This window comes from Amblyomma americanum, chromosome 5 (assembly GCF_052857255.1).
Source record: "Amblyomma americanum isolate KBUSLIRL-KWMA chromosome 5, ASM5285725v1, whole genome shotgun sequence".
Taxonomy (NCBI): Eukaryota; Metazoa; Arthropoda; class Arachnida; order Ixodida; family Ixodidae; genus Amblyomma; species Amblyomma americanum.
Genome location: NC_135501.1, coordinates 147,487,206 through 147,508,537, shown reverse-complemented (window position 1 = coordinate 147,508,537; position 21,332 = coordinate 147,487,206). Strand labels below are relative to the sequence as shown.

Here is a 21,332-nt window from a genome sequence, read left to right as displayed (position 1 = left end):
CTATCGAAAAGAAGCTAGACGATATTTCCGCAACGGTTATGACTACACCTCTAAAGTAGAATCACTGGAAAAAACTGTCGACAGTCTACTTATGAAAGTAGCCTACCTAGAAAATAGAAGCAGGCGGAACAACCTAATTGTGTTTGGCGTTAAGGAAACCGAGGACGAAACGCCCCAAGACCTTGAGAACACGGTCTGCAAAGATGTTCTTCCGAACCGGTTGAAAATTTCGTATGTGGCTATTGAACGTATCCACAGAATAGGAAAGCCGGCTGAGGACAAATGCAGACCGGTTATCTTTAAGCTAGTTGACGGGAGGGTCGAGAGAATTCTCAAAAGCTGTAAAAATCTGAAAAACACTGGCTATAGTATATCCGAGGACTTCTCCCCTCGCGTTCAATCAATACGAAAGAAGCTTTGGGAAAGTGCGAAAGAGCAAAGGTTGAAAGAAGAGAAGGTCATGCTCAAGTTTTACAAAATTAAAATAAATGGCAAACTGTATCGATGGGACGACGCCTGCAATGAAAGAGTTCCCTGCGCTTCAAAGTGATGGTCTGTTTCCAAACCCGTGACCGCACAGAGTAACACACAGAGCTCAGGAGCACTAAGAGCACAGCCATCTTTGAATTCCTTTTCAATGCTTAATATTAATACTAGAAGCATAGTAAATAAATTCGACGAACTTGAAAGCCTCCTCTTCACACACGATCCTGACGCCGCTGTTCTAACAGAAACATGGCTTCCTGATGCAATTCCGAATGATGCAGTTATCACATCCGAGCAATACGAAATCGTTCGTCGCGACCGCACTTCAAGAGGGGGCGGTGTCGCTATTCTAATAAAGAAAGGCATACGCTGATACCGCATCACACCAACACTGAAATGGTCCGGGTTGTTCTCCGTCTTTTTCAGCTTAGTCTTTAATTAGGTGTTATTTATCGACCACCGAATGCTGATACTTCTGTACTGGACAACTTGCACGACTTTTTAAATGAACATACAAAGCGCTATAGCCATGTTATCGTATGCGGCGATTTTAACTTGCCAAACATCAACTGGGATTCTCTGTGCGCTAAAACTTTGTGCTAACTCGGATGCTTTGCTCAGCATAGCTTTTAATTATAACTTAAACCAGGTTGTTCAGAAACCTACGCGCATTACAGCAAATACGAGTTCTCTTCTTGACCTGGTATTTATATCAGACACTGTTAGTCGATTGGGCTTTTCCACAGATGTCTTTCCCGGAATATCAGACCATGAAGCGGTGCTCTTTAAAAGCGGATTGATGCGACCAGTACTTGTTCTTCAGGAAGGAAAAGCGTTTCGCGACTTTATAATGCTCAGGATGAAAGCGTTCTAGATCAGCTTGAACTGACGTATGAATCCTTTGCTAAAAAATACACTGATGGGCGTACAAGTGTGAACGACTTGTGGTTAGAATTCAAAAGTACGGTTCATCACTGTATCAACAAGTACGTGCCGCTTAAACATAAGAAGCTGAAAATGGCGTGTCCCTGGATAACACGCGAGATCATACAGTTAAAACGTCGCGTGAAGCGCTTATCAAGGTCAAGCAATAAAGTTGGTGGTGCTTTGCCGGCTCTTTGGGCTGAACTGCGTTCAAAAATAAAATCTTCACGGTACCACTTTTTTAATGTCAAGATGCACAATTTTCTAAAAACTGACCCCCAAAAGTTCTGGAGGCATCTGTCACAGAAAAAAGACCCGGTTAACAAACTTCTCCTTAACAGCACAGTTGTTACCGACTCCCTCTGCTTAGCGACTGCCTTCAATGAGCACTTTTCTTCTGTATTCCTGAGTAACAGCAACTCAGTCTCCGAATCTCGAACTAGCCATTTCAATCTGCCAGACCTAATTATTAACGAGGAGGGTATTGTTTCGGCTCTATTGCAGTTAAACACAAAAAAATCCTCTGGACCAGACGATTTTCCTAACGCTTTTCTGTACAGATATGCTGAGTGGTGCGCTAAATACCTTTTCATTATTTTTACTGAAAGTCTCAGGACAGGAGAAATTCCAAACGATTGGAAAACAGCAAAGGTGATACCCATTCACAAATCAGGAGACAAGCTTTGCGTGAAGAATTGCAGGCCAATTTCTTTGTTATGTACGTCCAGTAAGGTGTTAGAACATTTTATTTTCAAGCACATAAGTTCATTCCTAGAGGGAAGCAGTTTTTTTATTGAAAACCAGCACGGGTTTCGGCAAGGCTTGTCGACAGTGACGCAACTTATTCATATCACAAATGAAATTATGATGTCACTAGACAATAATGGACAGGTAGATTTAATTTTCATTGACTTCGAAAAAGCGTTTGACCGGGTATCGCATGGCAATCTTTTGTTAAAAATAAGGTGGTGGTTAAATAATCGGCAAGTAGTACAATGGTTAGATTTCTACCTTACACAGCGGCATCAGTTTGTCCAGATATCTGAATCTCACTCCACAAAAGCGCCGGTACTTTCAGGAGTTTCCCAGGGCTCAGTCCTTGGGCCGCTTCTCTTCCTTATTTATTTGAACGACCTGTCCTTCAACTCACACATACGCTGTAGGTTCTTCGCCGACGACTGTGTTGTATACCATAGTATCACATCAGTCGAAGACCAGACACTCCTAGCCGAATACTTAACAGCAGTTTCCAGCTGGTGTTGTTCTTGGCAAATGGGTATAAACAGTTCAAAATGCGGAAAAATGACAGTAACACGAAAGAAACAACCGCTCCAATGCACATACAAAATCAATGGCCTTCCGATCAACTCAGTGACTCAGGTGAAATATCTTGGGGTAACCATGACATCCAACCTGAACTGGAGCGTACACATCCAGTCCATTGTCTCAGCAGCGTCCAAAAAACTTCGATTATTAAAGCACCGCCTAAAGCATTGCACGAGCAAAACTAAACTGACAGCATACACATCACTTGTGCGTCCAGTGCTCGAATACGCCGACGCTGTATGGGATCCGCACACAAAACGGATATAAAAAATCTTGAAGGCGGCCAGAGGAAAGCACTCCGGTTTATTTACCACGCTTATTGTCGGCAGGTTTCGGTGTCTGATTTGCTCAACAGATCTGGGCTTCCCACTCTTGAATCCCGTCGCAAGCAGCACCGACTAAAAATGTTATTCAATATCATACATAATAAAACAAAACTGAATTTTCAGAGTTACATGCAATACAACACAACACGCCCCAACCGTAACAAACACGAGAGGACTATCTTGATGCCACGATGCCAAACAAAAGCATATTCTTGTTCCTTCTTTCCACGCACCATTTCCGAATGGAACCGACTGCCAAGCGATATCACCAACCTGGTATCTTCAGAATCCTTCTTGTCTGCTGTTTCGCCTCATGTATCGCAGTAGCGCGTCTAGTACACAGTGTATTACGGTTTCCTTGTTTTTATTCTGTTCACTTAGTCTGTTTGACGTCAAATGATTTGCCTGTACTTTTTTTTTGCTTCCCGTTGGTCTTATTGAATTTTGTCCTCGTACTGTATTCGCCCTTTGTCGCTGTTATTTTGTTGTTACCACTTTGTAATTTTTTTTTCCTTTGTGCACTCCTGCCTTGACCGCGAAAGGGCAGTCGGCAGTATTTATGAAATAAATAAATAAATAAATCCAAGCAAAAGCGCAGTGTCCCATCCTTCTTATTAACAAGCACCACGGGCGACGACCACAGGCTCTTATAGGGCTGAATAATGCCGTCTTAAATAATAATGCCGGTTTAAAAAAAAAAAAAGAAAAATCCGCGTGTCGATGGAATTGCATAACCAGGCCTGGAGTGCGGCCTTATCTCGGGGACCAGAACCGACAACGCACTCTCTCACCAGAGCAGGATTTGGCCACCCTGGTGTAGTACTTGGCCACAACCTTCTATGATCAAACCAATTAACCCTCGGCCCTCAGTCCCCAGCGGCTGCAGAGCAACTGACCACGGCGGCGGTCAGACCTGTGACGCAGCGGAGGGTGCTAAGAATCTCTGGCTCCGGACAGGCCGCCATTGGAATCTGAACCTGGCAACGTTTAACGCTAGAACTTTAGCTAGTGAGGCTAGCCTAGCAGTGCTGTTCGAGGAACTAGCGGGAATTAAATGGGATGTGATAGGGCTTAGCGAAGTTAGGAGGACAGGTGAGGCGTATACAGTACTAAAGGACGGACACATACTGTGCTATCGCGGGTTAAAGGATAGACGAGAACTAGGTGTGGGTTTCCTCATTAATAAGGATATAGCTGGCAACGTAGAGGAGTTCTACAGTATTAACGAGAGGGTAGCAGCAATAGTAATTAGGCTGAATAGGAGGTACAAGCTGAAAGTGGTGCAGGCCTACGCACCCACATCCAGCCATGATGACCAGACCGTTGAAAGCTTCTATGAGGACGTAGAATCAGCAATGAATAGAGTAAAATCGCAGTACACTGTACTGATGGGCGACTTCAATGCGAAGGTGGGCAAGAAGCAGGCTGACGACCACGCGGTAGGTGACTATGGGATAGGCTCTAGAAATAGCAGGGGAGAGTTATTAGTCGAATTCGCGGATAGAAATAATTTACGGATCATGAATACCTTCTTCCGCAAACGAGAAAACAGGAAGTGGACCTGGAAGAGCCCCAATGGTGAGATTAAAAATGAAATCGACTTCATACTATGCGCTAAACCTGGCATCATTCAGGATGTGGCCGTCCTCGGAAGGGTGCGTTGCAGCGACCATAGAATGGTAAGGTCTAGAATTAGCTTAGACTTGAAGAGGGAACGGAAGAAGCTAGCGAAGAAGAAGGCTATTAACGAGTTAGCCGTAAGAGGGAAAGCACAGGAGTTTAGGATAGCGCTGCAAAACAGATACTCGGCTTTAACTGAGGAAGATGATCTTGATGTTCATTCAATGCACGATAACCTGACATCAATAATTACGGAGTGCGCAGTAGAAGTAGGCGGTAGGACAGTTCGAAAAGATACCGGGAAGCTATCTCAGGTGACGAAAGATCTGATTAAGAAGCGCCAAAACATGAAGGCATCTAACACTACCGATAGAATAGAACTAACGGAGCTATCAAAGTTAATAAATAAGCGCAAGGTAGCCGACATAAGGAAGTTTAATATGGAGAGAATCGAGCATGCTATAAAGAACGGAGGTAGCCTAAAAACAGTGAACAGGAAACTAGGCATAGGTAAAAACCAGATGTATGCATTAAGAGACAAGCAGGGCAATGCCATTAGCAATATGGATAAGATAGTTAACGTAGCCGAAGAGTTCTACACAGAGCTGTACAGTAGCCAATGTAATCAGAGCGCCAATGAGAAAGACAGCAGTGCACAACAATGCGTCATCCCGCCAGTAACGAAAGATGAAGTAAAGAAAGCCTTAGAAGCAATGAAAAGGGGAAAAGCAGCTGGGGAGGATCAGGTAACAGCAGATCTGTTGAAGGATGGAGGGGACATCGTGCTAGAAAAACTAGCCACCCTGTATACGCAGTGCCTTATGACCTCGACTGTACCAGAAGCTTGGAAGAATGCAAACATTATCTTAATTCATAAGAAGGGAGACGCCAAGGACTTGAAAAATTACAGGCCGATCAGCTTACTATCCGTTGCCTACAAAGTATTTACTAAGGTAATCGCTAATAGAGTCAGGGCAACTTTAGACTTTAATCAACCAAATGATCAGGCAGGCTTTCGTAAAGGATATTCCACAATAGATCATATTCACACTATCAATCAGGTGATAGAGAAGTGCGCAGAATATAACCAACCTCTATATATAGCTTTCATTGACTACGAGAAAGCATTCGACTCAGTGGAAACCTCAGCAGTCATACAGGCATTGCGTAATCAGGGGGTAGAAGAGCCTTATGTCAAAATACTGGAAGATATATATAGCAACTGCACAGCTACTATAGTCCTCCATAAAGTCAGCAATAAAATTCCAATAAGGAAGGGCGTCAGGCAAGGAGACACGATATCGCCAATGCTGTTCACCGCATGTTTGCAGGAGGTATTTCGAGGCCTGAATTGGGAACAGTTGGGAATAAGAATAAATGGAGAATACCTAAATAATCTGAGATTTGCTGATGACATTGCCTTGCTGAGTCACTCAGGAGGTGAACTGCAAATCATGATCAACGAGTTAGACAGGCAGAGCAGATCGATGGGTCTAAAAATTAACATGCAGAAAACCAAGGTAATGTTCAACAGTCTAGCAAGGGAACAACAGTTCACAATTGGCAGCGAGAGCCTAGAAATTGTGCCGGAATACGTCTACTTAGGGCAGGTAGTGACAGCTGATCCGGATCATGAGAGGGAGATAACTAGAAGGATAAGAATGGGGTGGAGCGCATATGGCAAATTCTCGCAGATCATGAGTGGCAGTTTACCAATTTCCCTCAAGAGGAAAGTGTACAACAGCATAATCTTACCGGTACTCACCTACGGGGCAGAAACGTGGAGGCTAACGAAAAGAGTTCAGCTTAAGTTAAGGACAACGCAGCGAGCCATGGAAAGAAAAATGATAGGTGTAACGTTAAGAGATCGGAAGCGGGCAGAGTGGGTGAGGGAACAAACACGGGTTAATGACATCCTAGTCGAAATCAAGAGAAAGAAATGGGCTTGGGCAGGGCATGTGATGCGAAGGCAAGATAACCGCTGGTCCTTAAGGGTAACGGAGTGGGTTCCAAGAGAAAGTAAGCGTAGCAGGGGGCGGCAGAAGGTTAGATGGGCGGATGAGATTAAGAAGTTTGCAGGCAAAGGGTGGATGCAGCTGGCAAAGGATAGGGTTAATTGGAGAGACATGGGAGAGGCCTTTGCCCTGCAGTGGGTGTAGTAAGGCTGATGATGATGATGATGATGATGAATGCCGTCTGTAAGCATCTCCTTCACCTGCGTTTGGATAGCGTCGCGTTCCTTCGAGGAAATGCGGTACGGCTGCTGTCGCATGGGGCGAGCGTCATCGGAAGTGATGATCCAATGCTTCGTGATCGTCGTTTGCCACACTTTTGAGGAGGATGCGAAGCAGGTTTTGCACTAGAGCAGTTTGGCGCGGACGTCGCGCTGTTGAGTCGCTGAGAGCCCGGAGCTAATATCGATGCGATCCAGGGATGTCTCTAGACGGTCCATAGCCTTGGACGCAAAGCACTCAGTAACATTGGCCAATGGACGGCCCATGCGACGGCAGTAGCTCGGAAAAGGCGACGAGGTTCACTCGTAAAATTAGTAATCAGGAGTTCTGACCGCCACGGAGGAGGACAACACTTCGGGCCTCGCAAATGCCATGTGTCAGCAGCAAGGAAAGGTTGCCCTCGGCGACTGCAGGTCCATCACGAAGCTCATCATCGCATTCGACGCTTGCAAAAACACTGGAGCACGGCGGGATCAAGACACTTTCAGTGGCAATACGAAGGGCGGAGCTACGTTGTCAAACATCGGAGGTGTCGTCCGCTTTTGCTGTCGAAAACGTAACGGTTCTGTGCCGCAGGTCAATAACAGCACCATTCTCACGGAGAAAATCTACGCCCAAAATCAGGTCACGAGAACCGTCGCGGAGCACCAGGCAGCTAACTATGAACTGGACCCTTTGAGCTATGAACTGGACCCTTTGAGCTATGAACTGGACTGATCTGGACCCTAGCCGTGTACTGTCAATGCGGAGTAATGATATGGCCCCCCGCCGTCCGTATCTGCACGCCAGAGCAAGGGGTTGTAACTTTCTTTAGAAGCGCTGCCAATTTGCCACTGATAATTGAAAACTCCGTTCCTGTGTCCACCAACGCGCTAATGCTGTGACCATCGAGAAGCACGGCTATGTCGAGGGAGAAGCGCTCCTTTAGTTCAGCTGCTGTCATCGACGTCGCCAAAGCTCTATCATTGGATGTCTGCGTCGTCTGCATCGTCAGGGGGTCTTTACAGCGTCGATATCCAGAGACTACGCCCCCGGAGGTCGCTGTCCTCAGTTTTCTCGCCGAGGACTGGGCGAGAGGTCCGCTGTCGCCCGCGAGGAGTCCTGCTCATGCGGTGAAAACGATGATCGGTGAGGTGACGGCGATCTGGACTGACGGCGCGCCATGGACCACCGGGGTTGCTCGGTCACTTACTCTTCAATCTCACGAGCCAGCTGGCCAAACAGGGGCCTTGGCAGATCGGGGGAAAAACACTGCAGGCCAATCTATCGATATGGAAACCGGCGGAACAGGTGACCGGGCTCCCCACAGTGGAAGCAAAAACGCCGGCGGTCAGGGCCACGCCAGACGTCCGCTCTGCGCAGGGATTCTCAATCACTCGGGATGCGGTGCTGCCCTGCCTGCACGGAGGGTAGCAGGACGCCTTGATGGTTGGGAGAAACTGCCGCTGGATTCAGGGCAGGGTGTCGCAGCGCGTCAGCGTAGGCTGTGCGGCAGTTGTCTGTCTGGTTGGGTGGTGGAAATGCCGGTGAATTTGAGGCAGGGCTTCGCAGAGCTTCAGCGCATGTCAGACGGCAGTAGTCTGTCTGGGTAGGCTGTGGTTCAGCGGGTAGTAACGGAGGCCTGATAGCTTGCTGCACCTCTTCGCGGATAACGCTCATAAGGGAGCTAGCCGCTGGCTGCGACGTACCACAAAACTTCTCTAGCTCCTTACAGACAACAGCGCAGATCATGTCGCCGATAAAGTCGGTCTAGCTGTTGACAACCAGGAGGGACTCCGTAACAGAAGCAGCAAGGACTGGCCGGTCGTACGCGGTGGAACGCTGCCGGAGGACCTGCTCCATCGTAACTGTCTCCGTTAGAAACTCGGCAACAGTGCGGGGGGGGGGGGGGGCTGCGCACGAGGCCGGCGAAAAGCTGTTCTTTAACACAGCGCATTAGGTGGCGCAGCTTTTTGGCTTCCTACATGGCTGGGTCAGCCCGTCGGAAGAGCCGCGTCATGTCTTCGACGTACATCGTAACCGTTTCGTTGGGCATGTGCATACGGGACTGCAAGGCTCGTTCAGCTCGCTCCCGACGATCAGCGCTGACATACGCGGCAAGCAGTTGACGTCGGAACTCAGACCATGATGAAAGAGTGTCCTCACGGTTTTCGTACCACGTACGAGCACCGTCCTCCAGTCTGAAGAAAACGTTCCTCAGCTTGGCGGCGTTATCTCATTGGTTAAATGCGGCGACACGTTCAAATTGGAGGAGCCAATCTTCCACGTCCTCCAGTTAAGTCTCGTGAAAGGACTTTGGTGGCCGTGGGTTCTGGAGGGTGCAGTACGCAGCCCCTTGCATGACCGGTTGAGGGGTGGGCGCCGAGAGAAAGTCGAATGGCCTGAGCACAGCAAGCAGCCGGCCAGGCGGCGAGGTTGTCTCCAATAGCCTGTGCTCAGGGGGCAGTCCAAGATTCCGGCTGCTGACCCGGAGCACTGGCGTGTCGGCAGGGATAGGTCTACGGTCCTTGGTGTTCGGAGGGGTGTGCGACATATTCCAGAGCGATTTACCCAGCGCACTCCACCACAAAATATCACAAATGGGCTGCAGGATCAAAAGGTTAGGCACAGGTCACAAGGAATCAAGTAGTGTTCCAGCTGCAAAGAACACGCGCATCGCAATTCTTTTTCGTCAAGGCGCCGCCCGGGGACACCTGGCGGCAATATGATGCCCGGGCCGGACACCCTGCGAAGCAAGCTGCGCACGTATGGGCTGTTGTGCAGCACACCATGCGCAGTGACATCAACATGGTACACACAATGACCATATCGGCACGTTATCATTCAAGCACAGACAATGGCCATATCTGCATGTTATCACAGCCCTTCCCCCTTAGTTAATGCCAGCGTTGCACAGGTCTTCGTTCGCGAGCATACCGTGGAACAACCAGCGGTGTTCCAGCGCTTGTGGGTTCGGGCTCCGCGCTTGGAGTCCCTGGTAATCTGAAGAAACGACCGGTCACACTAGTGTCAGTTGCCGGTTCCGACACGCATGTATTTCGCAGATGGTCCCGGTGACGTCTATGCACATTTCCGTCAGACGTCTGCGCTTAGAACATTACGTGGCCAAGATGCCGTAACACCCAAGCGGCTAGCCATTTAGGCTCTCGGCTAAAATTTCTCAAGTATGCTGAATCTCTATACTCGAAAACATTTACGGCATACGTTTACACAGATACGCGCTTTCCACGTCGGGGTGAAGTCTTGACAAGGCACCGTAGAAGTTCCGTCCCAGCATGAGATCTGTTGGTATTTTTGCGGTCTCAAACATAGGGGTGGAGGGCTGTTTGAGGAAGAAGCGAGAAACTTTAAAAGCGACAGTGCCTTGCCACGGCTTCTTGAGTACACAGTTGGGCTCAGGAACCATACGTTCTAATACGGCGCAGTGTACATAAACCGCATGCCATTCACTTTAAAGAATTCATACATTTCCTTGCTTGAAAAAGCAGTGCCATTGTCAGACACTGTCAAATCTGGTGTTCCGTGCATTGGCAAACATCCTGCGCAGCTTTTCGATCACTGCAGGCGACTGAAGGGATGACATTATCTCGATCTCAGCCCAGCTCGAAACGCATCTACTACCACAAGAAAACAGAAAGCCTTCGAGTGCCCCGCAAAATCGACATGAACCTTGCTCCAAGGTCTTTAGGGTTTTGTTCAGAAACGTGCCTGCGTCTTGGGATCGCTTTGCCTGTTTGCACCCCATGGGTTGCAGCGCCGAACGAGATCAATATTCTGCGCTTCAATCCTGGGCGACCTTGAGAGAACTTTCATGGCCGTAATTCCTGGATGATTTGCATGTAGCATGCCAAAAATGTGTTTCCATAGTCGTTCAGGAAGCACTACTCGGTTTTCTATATGAACGAGTCGCGATGGAGGGATAATGCATCCCTTCTGACATGGTAGGAAGAATACTGCGATAGTATATCATGCTTAGGCCAGCCGCCGATGATCCATGCCATCACTTTCGATAACTGTTGGTCTTGCCTGGTAGAGGATGCCACTTGTGCAGTCATCGGGGGATATTCCATTGCATCTAGCAGAAGAACGTCGCCTGGCGCCTCGATTTCGCCTCGCGTCTCCTTTGCTGGTAATCTGCTTAAACAGTCTGCATTGGCATGATCTTGCGCGTTTCTATAGCTCAGGTCGTAAGCGTAAGCTGACAGCCTTAAAGTCCAACGGAGCAACATGGGGACATCATCATCATCATCATTATCAGCCTTACTACACCCACTGCAGGGCAAAGGCCTCTCCCATGTCTCTCCAATCAACCCTATCCTTTGCCAGCTGCATCCACCCTTTGCGTGCAAATTTTTAATCTCATCCGCCCACCTAACCTTCTGCCGCCCCCTTCTACGCTTACTTTCTCTTGGAATCCACTCCGTTACCCTTAAGGACCAGCGGTTATCTTGCCTTCGCATTACATGCCCTGCCCAAGCCCATTTCTTTCTCTTGATTTCGACTAGGATGTCATTAACCCGGGTTTGTTCCCTCGCCCACTCTGCCCGCTTCCGTTCTGTTAACGTTACACCTACCATTTTACTTTCCATGGCTCGCTCCGTTGTCCTTAACTTAAGCCGTTCTTCCACAATGATACTGATGGAAATGACGAACGCCAATAACAATGGGTAAAGCCTCTCCATCATCCATCTTGCATAGTTCCATTCGGCCTTTGTTAACGCTCTTGACGCATACACTATGCATACGCATAGATCTCTCTTGTCTTTGAGAGTCACAGTGCTCTAGTACTGCTCCCACGCCCACCGGTGAAGCATAGCATTAGAGAACTAAAGGAGCACTAGGATGAAAACGTAACAGCAGCGACTCAGACTTCAGGAGCTGCGTCAGGCTTTCGAACATTTCCTAGTGTCCTTCACGCCACTTCCACGTGAAGTTACTCTCCAATAGATTGTATAAAACTTCTCCGACCTCTGGGCGGCCTTTCAAGAAACGGTTAGAAAAATTCACCATAAGGAGAAAGGTTTGAAGCTCTTTCTTCAGTTTCGGTGCATACATTCGACGAATTGCTTCTGCCGCAGCTTTCTTTGTGTAGATAACCCGCGAGCCTATCCTGTGGCCTAAAAATTCCAGGATTTATTTTATTAAATTCACAATTTGATTGCAAGTTGTTCTTTCAAGCAGTTCTAAGACCTCTACGAGCTCTCGGCATTGCTCTTCTGCTGTCCCGCTGGGCACCAGAATGTGGTCCAGGTACACAACTACTTGCGGTAGGCCTGTGAGGGCTGTGGCTATCACTCGTTGAAACAACCGTCGTTGGAACTAGGTTGTACAACTCTTTCACGCTGTTTATCGTGAGCCCTTTGCTGTGTCGTCGTCAACCAGAAGCAGTTGGTATGGCTGCGTAAAGTCTAACTTCAAGAAATGCGACCTTTGCCCTACTTCGCGAGCAATTCTTGGCTCGTAGGCAGAGGGTTAAGGTTGACTGGGCTTCGGAAGTCACTTTAGATCATAAGCGATCCATTATTTTTTGAAACAGCGATGAGAGGTGTAGCCCATCCTGAATACTAAATTGGCTACAGTATTCCGTCCCTCCAATCTCTCCAACTCTTCTATTACTCGTCCTAAAGCGCGAACGGAATACTGCTCAATTTCAGAAACCTTGGCTGAGAGTCCTGGTTGAGCTTATGCGAATCGGCGGCAGCGTAGAACCAGGAAATGACTAACTAAAAATGTGCCAGTGTGTCAGGAGTGGTACGACGACTCCCAGTGATCTATGAACGTAAAGTTCACAATGACCAATTGTGCACGTGTGCAGGACCTTCCGACTTTTGTTTTTTGCAATGTCATCGTGAGAATCAACAAGCCGCCTGTCATCTCCAAGCCTCCTCTAAACATATACGTCGTGACACTAATCGAATCAATAAAAAAATGTCGTCATACAGGCCTTTGTGTCGTGCACGTAGCGTACGAGAACGTATCTTCCAATGCACTGCTCCTTGCAGGTCTTCCCGATCACAAACGGCGACCACCGGTGGCTGCCGTTCAGGCTTGTGTACAAAACCCGCCAACTCAAATCTTACTGCGCTTTCTTCCAGCACTAGGCGTCGCCTTCCAAGGCATGCGTTTTTGACGGTCGCAACGGGTCCAAAGTTTTGGGGGTTTCTTATACGTCGGGTATTTATTATTTATTATTTATTTTTGTTGTTTATGCCTTCTGGGGTCGTCTCGTTACGTTATTTTCGAAGGAAAGGCGCAGGGGCTGGCTCGGCGGTTAGCAGACGCTCGTCGCTCTCCGCTACTTTACTGGGCCGACTTGCAACCACGGAGAATTAAACAGTTCGCAAGTGGTGTTAGGACAAAAGTGCTTGTCAGTCGTCAAGGAAAAGATTGTTACGCAGTGGCATTCAGTTTAACGCTGACGAGCAGCTTTTGAGATGAGGCAGCGAAAGCACCCTCGACGATCCCGAACATCGTAAAAGCACAGTTGCGGTTGTCTTGGAGCAGAAAGAAGACTTACAAATCTTCGCACCTTTACCGCCTCCTTAATTAAGCATCGACCGAGGTCGTAAATAAAAATAAATTACACAAAAAAACCACTGAAAATGCAAATACTAGGTTTTATCAGCGCCTGCAATAAGTTTTAAGGCGCAAGCTTTGCACCACTTCCTGGCCTTCGGGGCGTCGCTGGGATGTCGCTCCATGAGAAAATATTTCATAGTTCAGAAGTAATAGTTGAAGAGGATCTTGCTCCGCTCAAAATGACCCCTTGACCCTGGTGTTAGCTGGGTCATTCTTCAGCGCGCTCTAGGTAGGTGGAGACGTCGAGGTTGTCTTCGTAGGTGATCTTCAGCAGCATTGTGCCAAGGGTGATCGAGACATCCCTGACATGCAAAAGCTTGAATGTCACCTGCGTTGTTTCCTGCAGCGCTTTTGTATGCGAAGACCACGCAGGCCAGGTTGATATTGCATATTCTCTGTTTCACTTTTGAGATACATACCAGACGTGTCTGCAATGTCCTTGTTCAAGGGCACTGTAATATCGTTTCTACCTGGATGACGCACAGTTTTCCTTGGCTACCTTGTCTGAGAGTAGTGAAGGATTGGCTGCGTCAGCTCCACCGTGAACGCTGGTTTCCAGCTTGTGATAAATGCCTGGGCGTGTCAGAAGCTCCATAGAGTGATGCGGCCGGATTTGCATTTCAAACTGGCACGCCAGCACATCATGTGATGTCTAGGAGTCTACCAATAGTATTTTTCCAAGTCGAATGAAATACGAATAGTTTAGCATTCCGACCGTTCCGAATACGAATAGTTTAGCTGAAAATTGTATCGAATACGAATCGAATACTGAGGGAGCCGAATCGAATACGAATAGAATATTTTGACGAGTATTCCCTACATGTGCTAATATGAAATGCGCAGTTGTAAGGAAGAGATATAGCTGTGTTTGTTAAAACACACAACGTGATCTTTATTCGGGGGCTGCAAGGTGAAGTCAGTGAATTTATTTTATCGTTGTCATGTTATGTTCATAGGAAAAATACATCTTGCTTTTAATAACGTCAGATAATAAACTTGCGCTTTATATCAGTGCAAGAGACGGGCGAGAGCTTAAGCACGAAGCATGGCCTCCGAGGTAAGGCATAAAGGCCGGGTTTGCTGAACATGCCTGCGCCCTGCCGTGTCGTCTAATCTCTGAGGCCATGTACGAAGATTACGAACACCGCCACGCGGGTAGACTCTACTATTTCGCTGAACCCTGTATTCCGCGCCGTACTGATCCTAGCAGAATGTTAACGTGGCATTCATGGTCTATATTTTTGGATTAGTCACGGAAGAAATATAGGACAAGTCTTATTCGAACTTCTCGCCAACCATTCGAAAAGTTTTAGAAAATTTGAGGGCATATTAGCTTCCTTCCGAATTATTTTGTATATGTAATATTTGATTCTTTAGAATAACCGAATACGGAAATAATCAATTAGATATTTCAAATTTAGGAATATTTGCACATCCTTTCTGACGACCATTTACAATCTTGAAAGACAAAATGTATAGGTACGGCCTGATTTTTGATACACTTCAGAATACCACGAGGCCTTCTTTCTATTTCATTAAATATTTGCCATCTACATTCGGAAAAGAGTTGCTGGCATAAGCTATGACCGAATTAACGAAAACATTTGGGCTAGTTGGGGATTTTGATTAACTACCTGCGACATGGAGCGATGACGAAAAAATACCGACGGCGATGCGAACCCTGAGCTTGAAGGCGAATGTATTCGGTATGCACGGGTAGTGCCTTCATGACAGTGCTGCGTCGATGGCATAAGAATGCGTCCAGGTTCACCGCAATGGAAGCACAGTGGGAAGTTGTGTGAGGACCCACTGTTGCAGCATTTCACAGATCAGGAGCGTCACTCCTACCTTGAGCGAGAGACGGCATAAGGGCGTGGTTCAAGTGCACCAGGTGCTTGTCGACGACGCCTTGAGACGTCTCATCAGACGCGAGGACTGCGTATACTGCCGCTGCATAGGCTATTGCACGATGTTCTGCTGCGGACGTCATTTGTTAGTGAGACGTCGAAGTGCTTTATTACCGCACCAACCGTGCACGCAAGCATCGCGAAATTAGCCTGTGTTGGAGATGGGGAAGGTTTGCGCAGTTTTCCTCGAACGTAAGGAATTGCTCCTAGTAATCATGGCTGGTGTTTTGCAAGTGTACCAGGTCTCCATCTCTCGATGGCAATGCCGAGCTACTGCAGCAAAGGCCTTCTCGAATGGTGGATGCCTTGGCAGAAAAAACCGTGTTTTGGTGGGTTGCGTATTTTTCGCGAGATAAGCTGTCGCATATTCATAAGATAGTTGAATTTTTTTATCTTCATGTATATCAGGACCCCCAAGTCAGAACAGTAGCATCGTTTCTTTAACGCCATCATATTAAGGTCCATTAAGATTGTGTATGCGGGACTGGAGAATAGCACTCTTTTTTTACGAAAGATGAACGCGTATGGCCTCACGGAGTCTTTCTTCAGCGCATCCCCGACCATCAGGAAAGTCTCTTAGTTTTCATACCACGTTCAGGTCCCCACAGTGTGAAAGTAACAAGGAATTGGCGAAAAAAGGTGAATTTATTGCTCTTACTGCACTAAAATTGCAAGTGATTTTTGGGTAGTATATCTCAAAACGAAAACTAGTTAGAAAGCAGGACGATGCCGTCTTACAAAGCATAACTGCGGAGTAATCAATAATTGAACCCACTAATTTGTGCGCTTTCATACTGAAGCGACCTATAGGTGCTCAGCCTTCAAGGCAGACAAAGCCGTTTCTTCGTTCCATAGCTTTGTCTCGTTCCAAAAGCTGACCAGTCCCAATAACGCTAGCAAGACCAACCACACATTTGCCTTAGGCTTTGCAACGTTGTCGGGTCTCGGTTTTGCTGCAGAATAAAGGATGATGGTTGAGTGGCAGAATGCATCTTGGGGTCACAACGGCTTTGAACCCCGCACCTCCGCCTGATGTGACGTAATGGTGCGAACGCCGTCTACGATAAGCCGATAAGTGGGCTTAATATTATTGCACAGATGCGATCCCTTAGTTCCGTAGCGCCCCCAAAAACTGCACAAAATTAGGCGGCGGTGATAGCGCAAGCAGGCTCGGTGGTAGTCGAAGAAAGATCGTTAGTAGCTCGCGGCTGCGCTGAAATTAAAGTTGACTGACCAAATGCAGGCTGTATTAGGAAAGCCAGAGTAACAGCTCACGTTGCAAAACAGAACCCACAACGGTTAAAAATCCAAGAAGACTGTGCGGGCTACGAACGCACAAGGTGCTTGCTGATGCTGCATAACAGGGGACTCAGTACTACTGACAGCTAAAAAAAGTTCTATGAGTAATACAAAGGTACATTGTCTTTCTCATATTATGCACCCGAGCCGCGAAGTAAGCACAGCAAGATATAAAGGGCGGGCGTAGTCCACTACGGATAAGCACCAACCACAATCACTGGCTCTTGAAAGCACACGGACGACTTCACGCATTTTGCCTGTATGAAAACGCGCATGCTGCGTGCCCGATGTACTGTCGTGTTACCGAGCTCATTAGGGCAACGCCATAACAAATTAGCTACCGCGACGATGCTGCTCTGAAGAAAGGCTCAGGAGGAAGCATAATGGACAGTTTTTAAGCATAATGATCAATGATTTTCGCAAAGGTGCCCCGTGATACCCTGCGGTGAATGTTATTGGCCATCACAGATACTGGCTCTCGCGTTCCGCTGACTTTAGCACGCCCAGAGAAAGGGAAAAAAAGGAAACTCCTTTTACAGGACTTAGCTTGAGCAGGCCGGTCGCATGGCGAAGTGCTCCTTGGTGATGAAGCATTCCGCAAGCCTGGAGCAAACATATTATGGCTGCTGCTCTGCTGATGTAGCTGGATGGCCGTGGTGGTCGCGGCATGACGTCAGCAAAAACTTAGCCCTATACTTGGTCTCAGCACCAGTTAATTCTACCTACTACATCATCTGTGCGTCTTGTTAACAGCATCGGACACTGAAGGCGATTGAACAGGTGGCGCTGACAGCGAACGCGGTAGAGGATTGAAGAGTAGCTCTTACTTTCTAGCATGGTATTGCCCACTCTATACATGCCATCACAACTGCATCTGCAGCCTTCGCCCTGATATGCGCTATCGGTCGAAACCGGAATCTTGCACTAAAAAATTATGGAGTCAAAAAACAAAGTGTACCACAATAATGAAACGTTGAAAATGATTGGTTTACAGTAATATTGGCACGCCCCTAAAAGGTGCCTTGAAGAGTTTTAATTTGCCTATAGAACTCCCCGCATAAACCACAGCGAAAAATGCTCGCTGCTCGTAGTAAGCCCTTATTAAACCCGATTTAACATTTCTGCCTTGTACACGTGTGAAATGTCGAGTGCCATTTCAAATTTCTAATGTGATAAGAATGTACTCACAGTGGGGTTCGGAATCACCAGCAGTGCACAATTCTTTAAGCAGCAGTGGCTCTGTTGATATGAACGCCTCTCCACCTAGAGCAGTGCAGTCACAAAATGCACGCTTATTCGATTCTGAGGGCAGCGCCTTATATAGAACCCACGAAGCCATCTAGTCTTCTTGATCTCATACAAATTATGACGTTGAATAAAGTATTCTGGTGTACATGGAACTTTTTGGCACATTTCATCGCTTCACTCATAGATCTCCGTGTGTGCTAGCAATAAACAATTTCTTATTTCTAAGAGGACTTGGAGATTTCAATGAATGCACTATTTTTCAGCAGCACAGGGAAAAAGCACTGCTGAAGAAAAAAAAAACTGCTGCAGAAAAACAACAATCTCACACCAACTTGCAAAAGCTTCTACACCATGAATGCACTGTGTGCGAGATCATTGACTGGTAATTTCCCTCAGCCGTATAAGCAGTGTGGTTCAATCACATAAACCTTTCCCAAGAAAGCCAATGGAAATGAAGCTGTCCTTTCTTACTGCATGTCAAGGTATCTCCGCGCGCTCTTCGTGAAACAAATAAAAAGCTACAAATATTTGGGCGTGACTCGGCATTTAAACTTTGCCTTTAGTGGCTACACCAAAAGGTTGGCGGCCGCAGCTGCAGCCATTTTCTCTGTGCACCTAACAATAATTTCGTTTCTCCCACATATTCTAACTGCGCAGCACATGCAGTGCATTTCGCCTTTATCCTGCGCCTAAACACAACACAGCAGTATACGATAAAGATATTTCTTCGCATCACGTTGAAAATATATTATATTTGGAAAAAGATAGTGAGGTATACCGCAGAGAGGGCTCCTTATCATTTCTTTGTCAAAGCTTCCATCATTCTAAAGTGTTTTTTTTTCATGCCGGCCGCACATTGCTTTATTTGAATTGAAAAAAAATATCAAAAAGTTAGGAGGGCGTTTAACGTACCTTTCAGTAGTTACACTGCGTAAAACATCGGTGGGGGAAACCTCCACCCTCCAGAAACACCACGCACCACCAATTTGCCTACCTCTCCACTCCACAAGCATTCCATCCAATAGAAGGCTACGCAAAAGTGTAACAAGAAAGCGACATTAAAAATTAATTAAAAATTAAAAAGCTATCTGCCCTCCAGAATGAATAATACTGGTAATAATAATCCTATTGTTCATTTCCAGTACACAAAAAAAATTCTAACCTACCGAAGATTCAAAACGATTGAGTTGCAGCGCACGGCAGCAGGTGACAGAACTGGCATATGCTATGACGAAAACACAGGCACCGCCGCAGAAACGATCAACAAAAGACAAAAAGCCGCTTCGTAAAAAGAGTGGAAGGCAAAACAAATACACGATAAAAAACGAGATATTAATATAAACAGCGTCGCTTTATAATGATGACATAATTTCTTTTCCAGTATGAAGGAAAAATACTTGTTGAGGTGTTTGATCAAGAATTATTGGCACTCAGTATTAGCGAAGTCTCTTGCTATGTCTAGTATGCACTCTAGGCAATATAAAGTGGTCACGAGTATAAAGGTTACAAACGGGAGCCCATGTTGTACAAAAAACTTTTGTGCAGATGTACATAAATACAGGTTTCATTTAAGGGATGATAAAATAGAAAAATGATTTGGCGGTGGATGAGCGCTTGTTAAACCTGGAGTGAACGCGATAGCTACAGCTGGGAGAGTTCGATTTGCTCAGTTGAATTGCAGTTAGACTATCGCCGCTCCGTTTCTCTTGGAATTCCTTCACCATCTTCGTCCCTCTTAGCACGGCGCATGCGCACAGCTGTTGCAACTCGGTTTCGCCGACGCGCCACGCCGCCGGCAGCAGCAGCTGCTCCGCACCACGTGATGAACCACGTGACCAGCCGCGCCACCACCAGCTGCTCCGCGTCGCGTAGCGTTGGTGACGCAGCCACGCTGAAGGCTCGAAATGCTACTGTAATGTATCATTATAGCGTAATGTTGAATGTAGACTGTTCAGGCGCTGTCCGTAGTATGTGGCGTGTTCCGAACACCGATTTATTGACACAGCTAATGCAGCATATAATTAAAAAATCACCCTTCCAACTTGTGTACGATTCATTGGTCGCGATGCCCTCCCAACGCAAGCTTTGGTGCGTAAATAAAGTCACGAATCAGCTCCTCCACGTCCCCTTCAAACGGCCCCAACTTCTTCAGAGACAGTACTCCTTCAAGGAAAAGAAAACCTCCTGCGTGCCATGTGACCACTTCTCCTACCGTTCGGCACCGCCCTCCCTGGCGGCCTTGCGAGTTGGGAAAAGGTATTGCTTCGAAGCTCTCGCCTCCATGTCGCCCTCAGCCCAGCGGTAACCTGGTCGTGGCCGGCATAGCATCATGCCCCTTTCGCTGATTACTGTCCATTCTGTCCCACTCCTGTCTGCGAGGCCGATACTAAGGACTTGCTTTGGACTTGCCCCTCTTCTCGTGCTATCCCGCAGCAAAACCTGCTCCGGTGCGGACTGTCCACAGGCCGTCCTCCAGCAGTGGACAGATTTTTGGCCCGCACCACCGCAAGATACTGGACTTCCTTTGAGATTTCAGTAGGTATAACTATATGTAAATAGTACTTTATACCAGCAGGCATATTGTCGCAATAAAAAAAAAACTTTGTCGGAGAGTGTGCATGGCCTTAATTTAGCTGTGCTATTCTTTATATTCGGTAATCAGCGTTACAGCTTGGGAAGTGCGAATACGGGTGATGTCTTGCAGTGCCGAGGTTTGGCTTTTCGTTCTCCTTGACAATGCCTTTTATGTTGTCAGCATACCCGGCACCTATGGAAATGTTACCGGTTCACCGTTCTGGAACAATAAGTTCCTGAAACAAACTGAGGTCATCACATTGTGCGTTTGTGTTTTAAATAAGATTGGATCGCTGGAAAGGGCTCGATTTATCTTTTATAGTAGGATAATGAGTTGTATTTTGACACTGAAAGTCCATTTTTAAAGGCGTTGCTCGACGACTGTTGCAAAACTACGAATATCCTTGACCATGTTGGCACACAGACCATGACTTTAATTATAAAACATTGCGCGTAGTTACCAGGTGTCGTCTACTAGAACGGATCTGCCGGTCTTCCGCGACGGGTATCCCTTTCATCAACTTTGCAAGAAAGGTAGCACTTAACACATCTGTTCCGCTGTCTTCCACTGAAGCAACTCTATGGCAGTGGATGTCAAGGGCGCAGGCTTTGCCATGTCCAGGGCGCAGGCTCTTGTTCTCCAGTAGCACTTCAGTCTTGATATTGGTTCGGTTATTCGATTCGCGAATCTCGCACATAGTCTTCGCAGTTTTGAGAGGTATGACTTTTGTTTTGCTGTGTATTCCGACATGCCAAGAATGTGATTGCATGGGATCATCTCCGCTTGGGAATATTCTACATTTCTCCGC

General features: G+C 47.0%; 1 long non-coding RNA gene across 1 annotated transcript in view; it reads right to left on the bottom strand.

Moving 5' to 3' along the window:
* The window catches only part of LOC144135139 (uncharacterized), a 60,360-nt gene extending 42,345 nt beyond the window's left edge, over nucleotides 1-18,015 (bottom strand). The window contains exon 1 of the long non-coding RNA XR_013315388.1: nucleotides 17,890-18,015. This is a non-coding gene — a long non-coding RNA (uncharacterized LOC144135139). The remainder of the gene's footprint in view (nucleotides 1-17,889) is intronic.
* Nucleotides 18,016-21,332: the final 3,317 nt, after the last annotated feature.